The following is a 13,607-nucleotide window of genomic DNA, read 5'->3' on the forward strand; positions in this document are numbered from 1 at the left end:
TCAAACCGTAAATACTCAAAAGTATAAAATATCTTTTTCCAAATTACAAAAACCCCCCCAAGTGGATAAATCCACTAGGGTGGCCGGCCACATTAAGGGGAGATGGGAAGTCTCACCCATCTTGCTTTAATTCAATGCAAAGTAGAAAAAATCCAAATTTGCTTGTCACTTGGTTTTGGAATTAAAACTTAGGTGAAAGGGATTGATGGAAATTTCCTAGTCAAGTCTAGGATTTAATAAATTTTTGGGAAGGCTATGGATGATGAGTATATCATCCAAAACCATAAAACAATTTATGAAAACCAAATAAAACCATTTTCACCAAAAACAAACCATGAACACCAAGAACAAAACCATGAACATATTTTCAAGATTTGTGTATTCTTGGTGATTTTTCAAACCCAAAAACTAAAGTGACATGGGCTCTACTTTCTAGCTTTAAAATGATGTGTGAGTGTCTTACAACAAAACACAAACACATGCCCAAAAAACCCCCTTAATGCCGTGCCTACGACAAGGAACAAAACCCCAAATTTTGTTCATAACTTACTCTTCATTCATGCATCTAAAACACCTTTTTACATGCATATCTTTTTCAACTCTTGATTTATATTTTTCAACCATTGAAAAACAAAAGATAAACATACTTTAAATGAAGAAATAATATGTCAAACTAGTTCAAAACTCAATTTTCATTCATGCATACAAAACATCTTTTGCATACATATCTTTCTCAACTATTGACTAACATTTTTTCAACTATTGAAAAACAAAAGATAAACTTATTTTGAATGAAGCAATAGTTATGTCATACATCATATTAATACCCATATGCATAAAATCCAAAAGGACACATTATACATAAACCTTTGGCTCTGATACCACTTGAAGGGAAAATTATGAGTTTAACACATGGGATTTCTAAATGACTAGCATGCATATACAATTCAAAATATATATACATAAGCAACGGAAGCATGTTATCAAATAATATCAAAGCAATAGTCATGCAAATCCCCTTAAAGGTTCATAGGTTTATGTATAATGCATCTAAAACATTTAAGTGACGAACAAAGTGAAGGTATAGGTCTATACCTCTTGATCTTGATTTTAGACCAAGGATGGACCACCTCCAAGTCCTTTGCTCCTTGAAGTCCTTGAGCCTAGCCTCCCTCCTTGCCTCCTCCACTTTGTTAGTAAGAGTGCTCCAAGGTTCTCCTTTAGTCACCAAAAGAGAAGACCTCTAAATATCCACCCCACTAGTGTAGTGAGATGGATGGAGGAATAACCAAAAGGGTGAAAGATTGTTAGCTAAATCACCCTCAAGGTGGCCGGCCTTTGGTGTTTTTTTAGAGAGATGTTTCTTTTGCCTCTTTGTTGTTTTAAAACACACAAAAATCCTAACGAATAAATCTCTATAAAGTTCCTTATATAGACAAAAAGAAACCTAGTCAACAAATTGACTAACATCTCTCCCTCTCCACTTTAAATGGCCGGCCCCTTTGTGTTGGTTTGGGCTTTGGGCTTTTATTTATTTCTAGTCATCCAATGCTTGAATAAAAGCCCAATGGGTTTAGGCCCAATGGACCCAATTAAACCCGAACGTTTCTTTAAGCCCAAAACGATCTTTTATCGCTTTTATGATTTCTTTAGACTTCCTAAATTAATCACAACACTTAATTAATCCAATTAATTATTTCCATCATGCATTAATTACTCACTACAAGAGTGTATCGGTGTACAATCATTTTAGGTTCTAATTAGCAAGGCAGTGAGGTGATTGACATCAATCCAATTGATTATATTTAATCCAATCACTTAGTGAATTAAAACTTCCTTTTAATTCACCTTTCTTCTTTGATGACTACATTTAATCATCTAGAAGAACTCACAAGCTATGAGTGACATCTAACCATATGTCATAGCTACCCAAGCTAATGTAGAAGTTGTTCGGAGAACCTATTCAGTTGGAATTACAATGTAATTCGATCCTTCTCTAAAACAATACTCTCAATCACATTACTAGGGTATGGATATATTATGTCAAACCCCTAATGTGATTATTCCTTCTTATATGATTCTATTGAGTCGTATAGGAACGCTTTCCTTTATTACGCTCGATACTTCGGCCGAAGGTTCCCGAATCATATCTTAGAGTATTCTTCCTCTCTTATCGAGGATTAGAGATTCCTTGTTGCACATTCACTTGCCTTCATGACTAAGTGGCTTAACCCCAATTATGCCGTGGACACCCACGAATGGGGTGACTTTGACATAATCAAAGATTAAGTACTTAGCCACAAGACAACGACGATGCCTCAGGTCAAAGGACTACTTACATTATTCCAACCATTAGAGTTACTTGCTGGACATGTGAGTAGACCTCCATGCAAGTACTCTCGTTCGATTGTATTCAGTGAACTCATTCCCTTAATGAGCACCTACATACTTGTCTTAGTGTCACTACACAAATGGGATGAGACTTTCCATTCTTCCATTTAAAACGGACACAGTATGTATCGGTCTAAGCATTGTCAGTTTCCCTCCGACAATCTAATGACCAGGAACCTTTTGGACATAATGGTTATGTGAAGAAGGTCTCTGTAGTCTAACATCATTAGATTACTTCTTCAATCGATCCATTGTCCATGGATTCATTATTTAGGACATATATTGTTAATTGAGATAGTCCTAAATAGTATCTTTGTCATTTGATGTATCATCTATACATCGATTCATTTGTCCTGAAAGGTTTCTTCCAAAGATTGACTTTCAGGGCATATTTCCAACACAAACATGAGGAACTAATTTTGTTTTATCTAGAGGAGAATTCAAAGCCATGAACATATATGTGATATGAATTGATTACATCCAGTTATGATTTCATAAATCGTGAATGCAATTTACTTATCTGTTTGATTGGTAACTTATTCTTGTGTGTTGATTGAGGATGCATACTTAGTTTGCATGCAGCGATTTGATGCTAAAATATAAGGGAATTTCACCTAATAGTTATGAACTTATATTTCCAAGTAGTGGAGGTTGCTAGTCACGATCATGTTAAGTAAATTCTTGGCAGGAGTATCATGCAATTCATAGTTATGAATGCCTTGTCAATGCTTATGATTTTTATAGAACTTAAAGATCTTTGATATGTATCTCTATTATGCAGTTCATGTAGGGAACTTGATAAGAATAATTTGGTTGCGTTGCTGCGTCCAATTCAACGAATTTAGGAAATCTGATGGTTAATTTGTGCAGTTCACGGTTAACTTGGGGCCATTGTCATTCATGGTTTACAGGAAGAATAACTGGAAATCAATTTGTATGGATATGTATCGTGTGTGGAGAAGGACCCTCTAGCTAGCCTTTCATCCCTTTCATTCACCCTAATTTCATATTAATTAGTTTGTTTTCTACAAGTTACTTAGTTTTAGTCTTAAATTCGTCAAAACCACCCCCATTAGTATTTTGAGTCAAGTTAAGTTTAATTTTTGTCCAAATCACCCTTTAGTTTCTGTTTTGAGTCAATTTGTTTGTTTTGTGCTGTTCAGAGTCATTCTGGGTAATTTTGAGTCACTGGAGTCTAGTTTTGTGTTTTTAAGTTAAATTTGTGTAGATTAGCATCCCTCCTAATCCCCAGCCTACACGATCCCTACTTACACATACTACAACTATCAAAAGAGGGTTTAATTTGTGTGCTAGTTTATATCACATCAAATTTTGGCGCCGTTGCCGGGGATTAGCAAAATTGCTTATCTTCCCTTTGTTTCTCTTTTGTTTTGTTTGTGTTTCTGATGTTGTTTAGTTTTGTTTTCTTCGTTTTAGGTACTAGTTTATGACTCGAAGTTCTCAACTTATTCGTGCACACATATTGGAGTTTGACAACGATTTTGAACGAACTTTGAGAAGGAAAATGAAGCAGCCAGAACCCAATCCACCTAGTTCTAGTTCCGAATCTGAATTTGAAGTTGAAATTGAAGAGGAATTCGAAGAGGAACAAGACATGGCTGTTGACAATCGAACAATCAAGGAACTTTCAGCCTCGGGATTGGACAATGCCATGCCTCTTTGCATTCAATACCCTAGAACAGCTCAAGGCAAGACCGATGAGTTTGAATTGAGGTCTAGTTTGCTGCATCACATTCCCAAATACCATGGGTTGTCCATGGAAGATCTGAACAAGCATTTGAAGGAATTTGAAGTGGTGTGCTTAAGCATGACACCAAGCAACGTGGATGGCAATATTCTAAAGATGAAAGCCTTTCCATTCTCTCATATGGACAAGGCTAATGATTGGCTCTATGAATTAGCACCTGGAACCATCACTTATTGGGAAAGCATGAAGAGAGTATTCTTAGAGAAATTCTTCCCAACTTCAAGAGTCATTCTTTTGAGGAAGAAAATTAGTGGAATTCAACAAAGCCAAGGAGAATCCTTTCCAGCGTACTATGAGCGTTTTAAGGCATTAGTTGCATCCTGCCTACAACATCAAATGAAGGAAGAGCTTTTAATTCAATATTTCTAAGAAAGACTACTTCCAATTGAGAGACAAATGCTAGATGCCTCGTCAGGTGGTGCTTTGGTTGACAAAACCCCAGTTGCAACAAAGATCTTAATACCGAACCGAGCCTTAAATGCACAACAATATGAAGAAGTTGGACAAAGAGACCGCCCACGACAACACCAAGTTAATGAGGTAAGTTCAATGGACGAAATTCAATCTCAATTAGCTAATCTCACAGTTGTCACAGGTTGTTGGAGGATCCAAAGGGCAAGGAACAAGTGCTTGTGGCGTGTGCTTTATGCAAGGACATCTCAATGATCAATGTCCTCAGTTGATAGCGAATGTGGGATGGGAAAGTGCCAATGCCATAGGTTAGCAAAGCCAAAATCAATCAAGGAATGACCCATTTTCCAACACTTACAATCCGGACTTGAGAGATCACCCAAATATGAAGTGGAGGGAACCTCAACAATAAGGAGGATATAGACAGCCACCTCCAGGGCTCTTTCCAATGCCATTCGCACCACCACAACCTCATCCACAATCTGCCCAACCAAATTCAGGTTCGTTAATGGATAACGATAAAATTCTTTGATTACTAACTTCATTAACGCAGGGCCTACAAAATCAAGCCAAGGAGATGGGCGAATTAAAAAATCAAATGGGGCAAATGGCGGAATTCATGGGACAGTTTAGAGAACAAGGCAGACTATCTAGTTCAACCGTTGTAAATCCAAATGGAGGATTTGAAACCGCCAAGGCAATCATATTAAGAAGTGTAGGTTGGAACCAACCCATAAATGTCCAAACCAAGCCAAGAGGAGGACGAAAAGTTGCTGCAACAAGAAGAAACTGCCACAGCAAGGGAAGAGCACCCCTTACTGCAACCCCTTAAGAACCCTATGTCATCCAACTCAACTAAGGTAGGTCCAAATTCAAGTACTTCTAACCCTATTCCATCGAATGTTCCTTTCCCTCGCAAATTTATGCAATCTAAGAAAGAAGAGAGTGAAAAAGACATTCTGGAGACGTTTAGGAAGGTGCAAGTCAATATCCCCCTCCTTGATACAATCAAACAAGTTCCGAAGTATGTTAAGTTTTTGAAAGAGCTTTGTACAACAAGGAGGAGGATTTCGAACAAAGAAGTGGTAAGGGTAAGTGAGAATGTCTCGGCAGTTTTGCAACGAAAACTGCCACCTAAATGCAAAGATCCAGGTAGTTCACAATCCTTTGTGTTATTGGTAATACCAAATTTGAGCATGCCATGTTAGACTTAGGTGCATCCATTAATGTCATGCCCTACTCTATTTATGCATCTATGAACCTAGGAGAGTAGAAAAATGATGAAGTTATTATTCAACAATCAGATCGTTCTAATGCATATCCGAAATGAGTTTTGGAAGATGTTTTGGTGCAGGTTAATCATTTAATCTATCCAGCCGATTTCTATGTACTTGAGATGGAAGATTCGACCCATTCTACTCCATTGCTGATCCTACTTGGAAGACCTTTCATGAAAACAGCCCGCACCAAGATAAATGTGTTCAAGGGGACGTTGACAATGGAATTTGATGACGATGATGCGATGAAAGTTAAGCACTTAAATTAAACCCTCAATTTGTCAAATTGTAATATAAATGCAAGTAGGGATCGTTCTAAATTGGGGATTAGGAAGGCTTTCTAAAACCTCTAAACTTACTCAAAAACATAAAAACAAAGTAAAAAACGTTTGAATAGACTCAAGGGACTCAAAACAGATTCTAAAGACTCAAAACTGCCTAAAAACACAAACTGGGCAGATTTGACTCTAACACAATTTTGGACGAATTTAGTGTTTTGGTTTGAATCAAAACACTCAAAAACACAAACAAAACCGAAATTTAACACTTTGAAACAAGAAAGTAAAATGGGGATTTTGGTTCTGATGAATTTGAAACAAACAAACAAGTTATAAAACTAGGCAGATTGTAAGACAAATTTGAGGAATACGATGATGGATGGATTAGTTAGAGGTCCGTTCTTCACACATGACACACTTGTACATGAATCGATTTCCAATTGCTTTTCAATAAACTATGATGCTCAACACCCCAGATTAACCGTGATGCACAAATTAACCCTCAGATTTTCCTTTACTCATTGAATTGGATGAATGCATGCGACAACCCAAATCATTCTCTAAAAGTCCCCTATATGAATGCATAATAGAGATACAATCAGAGATCATTACGTTCAATGAAAATCCTAAGTGTTGACGAGGCAATTATAAATATGAATGCATGATACATTTGCCAAGAATTCAATTAACGCGATTGTGATAAACAACCTTCACTACTCATGAATATAAACTTGTAACGATTAGGTGAAACTCATTTATATTCTAGCATCTAATTCATGAATGAAAACTAAGTATGCATCCTTAATAAACATACAATAATCAGTTATGAATAAAATAGATAATTGAATTGCAATCACAACTTATCAAATCACAATTGGAAGAAATCAATTCACATCTCAAGCATGTTCATGGCTTCAAACTTCCCCCTAACTAAATAGGGGTTTAGCCACTCATAATTGCAACAAAATTAGAAAATAACAAAGTAGACATTGAAAGCAAGAACGAAGTACACCTAAAACGCTCCAAAGTTCCAAGCTTGAAACGCCAAAGACCTTTGTTTTCACCACCTTGTTGTAGCACAAGTGTCTAGGATGTGTATGGATATATGGATGGAATGTATTTGCACGGCTAAGAGATGAAAGTGTATGGATTGGTGAGATGTAGTATGGCTAGATGAATGGATGGAGGTCACGGCAAGTTAATTGTGTTTGTGAATGAAGTTGTGAGATGTGAAATGTAGTGTCTTTGAATGATGGCCCCTAAATTATGGTGAAGGGTGGATGTATTTATAGGCTAGGGAGAGGAGTGTATGGAGTTATAATGAGTGGATGTAATGGGTGTAGTGGGTGAGTGTTGTGGTAATGAGTGGATGTAATGGGTGTAGTGGGTGGATGTTTGGTAATGAGTGGATGTAATGGGTGTAGTGGTTGAGTGTTTGGTAATGAGTGGATGTAATGGGTGTAGTAGATGGATGTTTGGTAATGAGTGGATGTAATGGGTGTAGTGGATGGATGTTTGAAGTTGTAGGTCAACACACTTGCACACACACATGCTGATTCTAGCCTTCAAATTTTCAAAAACGTCCATCCTCATGTCTCCATGCTTGCACTATCCAATCTTGGCTCAAAAATGCTCTAAAATGCTCCAAAATGCATTTACTTGGCAACTTTGTTATTATGACCTACAAACACATGAAAATAGCTTAAAATACATAATTAACTAAGAAATAACAACACAAATGCACAAGAACAAGCTAACTAAATCGCATAAATATGTTCCTATCAAATTCCCCCACACTTAGCTTTTGCTAGTCCTCGAGCAAAACAAAAGAAACAAAACGAAACAAAACAAACAAAACAAACAAAACACAACCTAACCTTCCAACATTTGCCTCAGGGATTTTCAATGAAACATGACATGCCAAAAATCACCACTGACATAGATTTAAGTATTCCTTATCCTCGAGCATACTTAATCATAGTCACCATTCACTAGCTCACATTTAATCAATTAAAACAACATTTTGAATATAGTAACATGCCTTAGAGAATTTCCTCAATTCCTTACTAGATACACTCTTATTTTCACACAAGAATTTCTGACTACACTCCCTATACTAGGTATATGTGAGAGGATTGATGTCAACATGAAAACTAGTACTCACATATGTTTTTCAACAAAGAAGCAATTTCTGGAATTATTAATTCATGTATATATATGATCTCATGAATGGAATGCTACTACTTAGATGCGAGAACCAGTGACACCATATGCTCATATCAATTTCAAACTCCACAAATTGAAACACACAACACTCAAGATTGAAGTCAAGGGTTGTAACAGGGCTTGGGGGTAATGGCTAATAAAGAAAGGATAGGAATAACAAACGTTCTTAAAGCGATAACAAGCAAAGCAATGAAATAGACACTTGGAATTCACTTTAGAATGCATAATCAACTTTTAAATACAAAGGGAAGATTCATGCAACACTTAGGGCTGAATTCAATGTTTTGGACCCTTTTTTAACAAACTTTTTTTCTTTTCACTCTTTTTTATTTCTTTTCTACCCGTGCCTTATTAAGGACTTTGGCACACACACACACACAAGAATCACTTCCCCCACACTTGCTTTCTGCAATACATTGATAAAAAAGGAGTTCATTTTAAGTCATGCTTTACTATGCTTCAAGAACAAGGGTATGGATGGTCCTAAAACTAGGCTAGGTAAGGATAGTGTGGTTTAACAAAGAACATAGGCTTAACAAGGCTCAACGGGGTTAAACTTAAACACATAATGAAATAGGGGCACGGCAATTTGGCTTTGGTGGTCACTACACAACATCATCTTGAAAATGTGTTATGCAAACCAATAGTATGCTTTGAATGAAATAGGCATGAGTTCTAGCATTCGGAACTAAATGATGAAATGCCTTCTAAGTAGCAACCAAGCAAAGAATAATGAGATCATGCAACGACTTTAGAAAACAATGATGCGCAGATTATTAACTCTCCAAATAAACGTTTAGGCTCAAGTCTCACAAGGTTGTAGCGTACATTTGAGTTCCTTCTTTCAAGCATGTTACAAAACTGATTTTTCCTTTATGATTGCATGTGAATTCATAAATTATAACCACAACCAAGCATACACCAAAGAGTAAATCAAATTTTCATCCATGTTTATAACTCTTTTTAACAGTCATGTAATTAAAAACCAAATCCTCATCATTGTGTTGGAAGGTACCCTAAGACACAAATAAACATACAAAAACAACTCTTTTTGGGTTTTTCAAAACAATTTTTCAAATTTTTATGAGATTTTCGGATTTTTATGTCAAACCACATTCAAACACTTAAAAACATCAAGGAACAACACTAGAAGTAATGGGTGATAAACTCCTACGAATTTCATGCAAAACAACTTGGTTACCCCCCCCACACTTAAATCAAACATTGTCCTCAATGTTTCAAGCATAAAATTTTCAACTCTTTTCACAACTTTTCTTCTTTTCATTCTATTTTCCATGAATTTTTCTTTTTCGTTTCCTTTTCTACCCGTGCCTTATGAAGGACTTTGGCGCACAGACACACAAAAGAATCACTTCCCCCACACTTGTTTTTCTGCAAGAGTTCAACAAAAGGAATTCCTTCTAAATTATGCTTTACTATGCTTGAAGAACAAGGGAATGGATGGTCCTAATCTAGGCTATGTGAGGATAGTGTGGGTAACAAAGAATATAGGCAACACAAGGCTCAACGGGGTTAAACTTAAACACATAATGAACGGGATAGGCTTTTTGGCTCTTGGCTCACTAAACAACTTCATCTTGAATATGTGTTATGCAAATCAATAACATGCTTTGAATGAAATAGGCATGAGTTCTAGCATTTGGAACTAAATGATGAAACGCCTTCTAAGTAGCAACCAAGCAAAGAATAATGAGATCATGCAACAACTTTAGAAAACAAAAAAAATTGCACAGATTAATAACTCTCCAAATAAACATTTAGGCCTAAGTCTCTCAAGGATGTAACGTTGGTTTGAGTTCCTTCTTTCAAGCATGTTACAAAAAAAAACTGATTTTTCCTTTTATGATTGCATGTGAATTCATAAATTATAACCACAACTAAGCATACAGCAAAGAGTAAATCAAATTTTCATCCATGTTTATAACTCTCTTTAACAGTCATGTAATTAAAAACCAAATCCTCATCATTGTGTTGGAAGGTACCCTAAGACATAAATAAACATACAAAAACAACTCTTTTTGGGTTTTTCAAAATAATTTTTCAAATTTTTATGAGATTTTCGGATTTTATGCCAAAACACACTCAAACACTCCAAAACAGCTTAAAAACACTTAAAACAGTAAGGAACAATACTAGAAGTAATGGGTGATAAACTCCTACGAATTTCATGCAAAACAATGGTTACCCCCCCCCCCCCACACTTAAATCAAACATTGTCCTCAATGTTTCAAGCATAAACTCACACAAAAAACAAGCAAACAGACAAACAACGAATAAACATGACAAGTATGGCAAAGTAAAAACCAGACAGAGTAGACTTTAAGAACGCAAATCTGGTTTTGGAGATAGATGTTCTTGTTGTCTTTCCACATCTTTGATCTCGAACTGGTTTGGAATTCTGAGCGAGGAATATGGGAGTTCCTTGGTTTCAATTCAGACTCCTTCTGCTGGGTTGATTTGATTGTGCAGTCTGCATTCTTCTCTGCTTGTTTCTTCTGCATGGCAGGCAGGCACGAGGTAGAGGTGTTGGTCTGTAAATAACTTAACACACAAATTAAACCCTCTTTTTGTCAAATTGTAATATAAATGCAAGTAGGGATCGTTCTAAACCGGGGATTAGGTGGGTTTGCTAAAACCTCTAAACTTACTCAAAAACATAAAAGCAAAGTTAAAAATGTTTGAATAGACTCAAGGGAGTCAAAACAGATTCTAAAGACTCAAAAATGCCTAAAAACACAAACTGGGCAGATTTGACTCTAACACAATTTTGGACGAATTTAGTGTTTTGGTTTGAATCAAAACACTCAAAAACACAAACAAAATGGAAATTTAACACTTTGAAACAAGAAAGTAAAATGGGGATTTTGGTTTTGATGAATTTGAATCAAACAAACAACTTATAAAACTAGGCAGATTGTAAGACAAATTTGAGGAATACGATGATGGATGGATTAGTTAGAGGTCTGTTCTTCACACATGACACACTTGTACATGAATCGATTTCCAATTGCTTTTCAATAAACTATGATGCTCAACACCCCAGATTAACCGTGATGCACAAATTAACCCTCAGATTTTCCTTTACTCATTGAATTGGATGAATGCAAGCGACAACCGAAATCATTCTCTAAAAGTCCCCTATATGAATGCATAATAGAGATACAATCAGAGATCATTACGTTCAATGAAAATCATAAGTGTTGACGAGGCAATTATAACTATGAATGCATGATACAATTGCCAAGAATTCAATTAACGTGATTGTGATAAATAACCTTCACTACGCATGAATATAAACTTGTAACGATTAGGTGAAACTCATTTATATTCTAGCATCTAATTCATGCATGAAAACTAAGTATGCATCCTTAATAAACATACAAGAATCAGTTATGAATAAAATAGATAATTGAATTGCAATCACAACTTATCAAATCACAATTGGAAGAAATCAATTCAAATCTCAAGCATGTTCATGGCTTCAAACTTCCCCCTAACTAAATAGGGGTTTACCCACTCATAATTGCAATAAAATTAGAAACTAACAAAGTAGACATTGAAAGCAAGAATGAAGTACACCTAAAACGCTCCAAAGTTCCAAGCTTGAAACGCCAAGGACCTTCGTTTTCACCACCTTGTTGTAGTGATGCGAAATATATAAGCACACAAATTAAACCCTCTTGTTGACAATTGTAGTATGAATAAGTAGGGATCGTTCTAGACCGGGGATTAGGAGGGATTGCTAAACACTTGAAAACTGACTTAGAAACGTAAAAACAAAGTTTAAAACACTAGATTAGACTTAAAGAATGCAAAACTAAAGTTTAAAACACTAAAACAAACCAAAAACTCAAAACAGCAACCAAAAGACTCAAAATTGCCTTAAAAACACTTTCTGGGCAGTTTTGAGCACAAACCACCAAATTGGACGAATTTGGGTTTTAACTTGTTCCAAAACACTTAAAAACATAAACCAAAACACTTTCTAACTAATCTAGGGCTTCAAAATAAATGGGGGTTTGATTTGGACGAAAATAAACTGACAAAACAGATTGCAAAGTAAAAACAGAATTGAAAACGATTTTGGGGTTTTAAATGGATGATGGATTAGTTAGAGGCTCTTTCTCCACACATGACAAGTATGCAAACGACTCGATTTCCAGTTATTCCTTCATTGAATTATGAATGACAATGCCCCAAATTAACCGTGACATCACTAGTTAATTCTCAAGTTTTCCTTGTGTTATTGGATTGGATGACATCATTCGACAACCCAAAGCATTCCTCAAAAGTTCCCTACATGACATCATAATAAAGATACAATCAAAGATCATTACGTTCAATGAAAACTATAAGCATTGACAAAGCACTTGCAACTATGACATTATGTCACTCATGCTAGGAATTGGACTTAACGCGATCGTGACTAGCAACCTTAACTGGAATTTATCAAATCAACTTGCACACATAGTCATGGCTTCAAAATTACCCCTAACCAATAGGGGTTTAGCCACTCATGTTCATAGCAAAACGAAAGGAAAAGAAATTAAACATTGAAATCATAAAACGAATTACACCTAGAATGCACCAACGATGAAGCTTGAGCATCCAAGAGTCCTTCCTTCTTTCTCCTTGCTACGACACACGAATGGGTGAGTTTTGGGGGTTATGGATGGTGTAGAAGGATGGGTTTATGGCTGGGATAGGTGTATGGGACGGCTAGGGTGGTTTTGGGTCAAAAAATATGGTGAATGGTGAAGGAAAGGTGCGGCAGAGAGTGGGATGGTGTTTCTGGCGTGAATGGTGAATGTTTTATGGTGGTGGATGGATGTAGGTAGGTTATGGTGAAGGGTGGAATGCTTAGAATGGTCAGCAAGGACCTTTATTTATAGGGGAAGGAAGGGCTACGAATTTGAAGTGGTTTTAGGGAAGGATTTATGTAGGAAAAGGAATGTGATTTTGGGTCAAAAAATAGGCAAGAAAGGTGCAGGAATTAAAGAGAAAAGGAAAGGGAAATTCGGCAGAAATTGTAGGGCAGATTTAGGAATGTGTTTTGGGTCAGAAAATAGGCAAGAAAGGATGTAAGGTGCGGCATAGGGTTTTAGGGAAAAGGAAATATGTTTTAGGACATAAAATAGGAAGGAGAATCTCTCCCTTGTGCAGCAAGGGATGGAACAAAACAGGAATGTGTTTAATTGCAAGAACTAGGAAAACAAGAAAGGGAAACAAGGAAGG

This window comes from Malus sylvestris, chromosome 6, assembly GCF_916048215.2.
Source record: "Malus sylvestris chromosome 6, drMalSylv7.2, whole genome shotgun sequence".
Taxonomy (NCBI): Eukaryota; Viridiplantae; Streptophyta; class Magnoliopsida; order Rosales; family Rosaceae; genus Malus; species Malus sylvestris.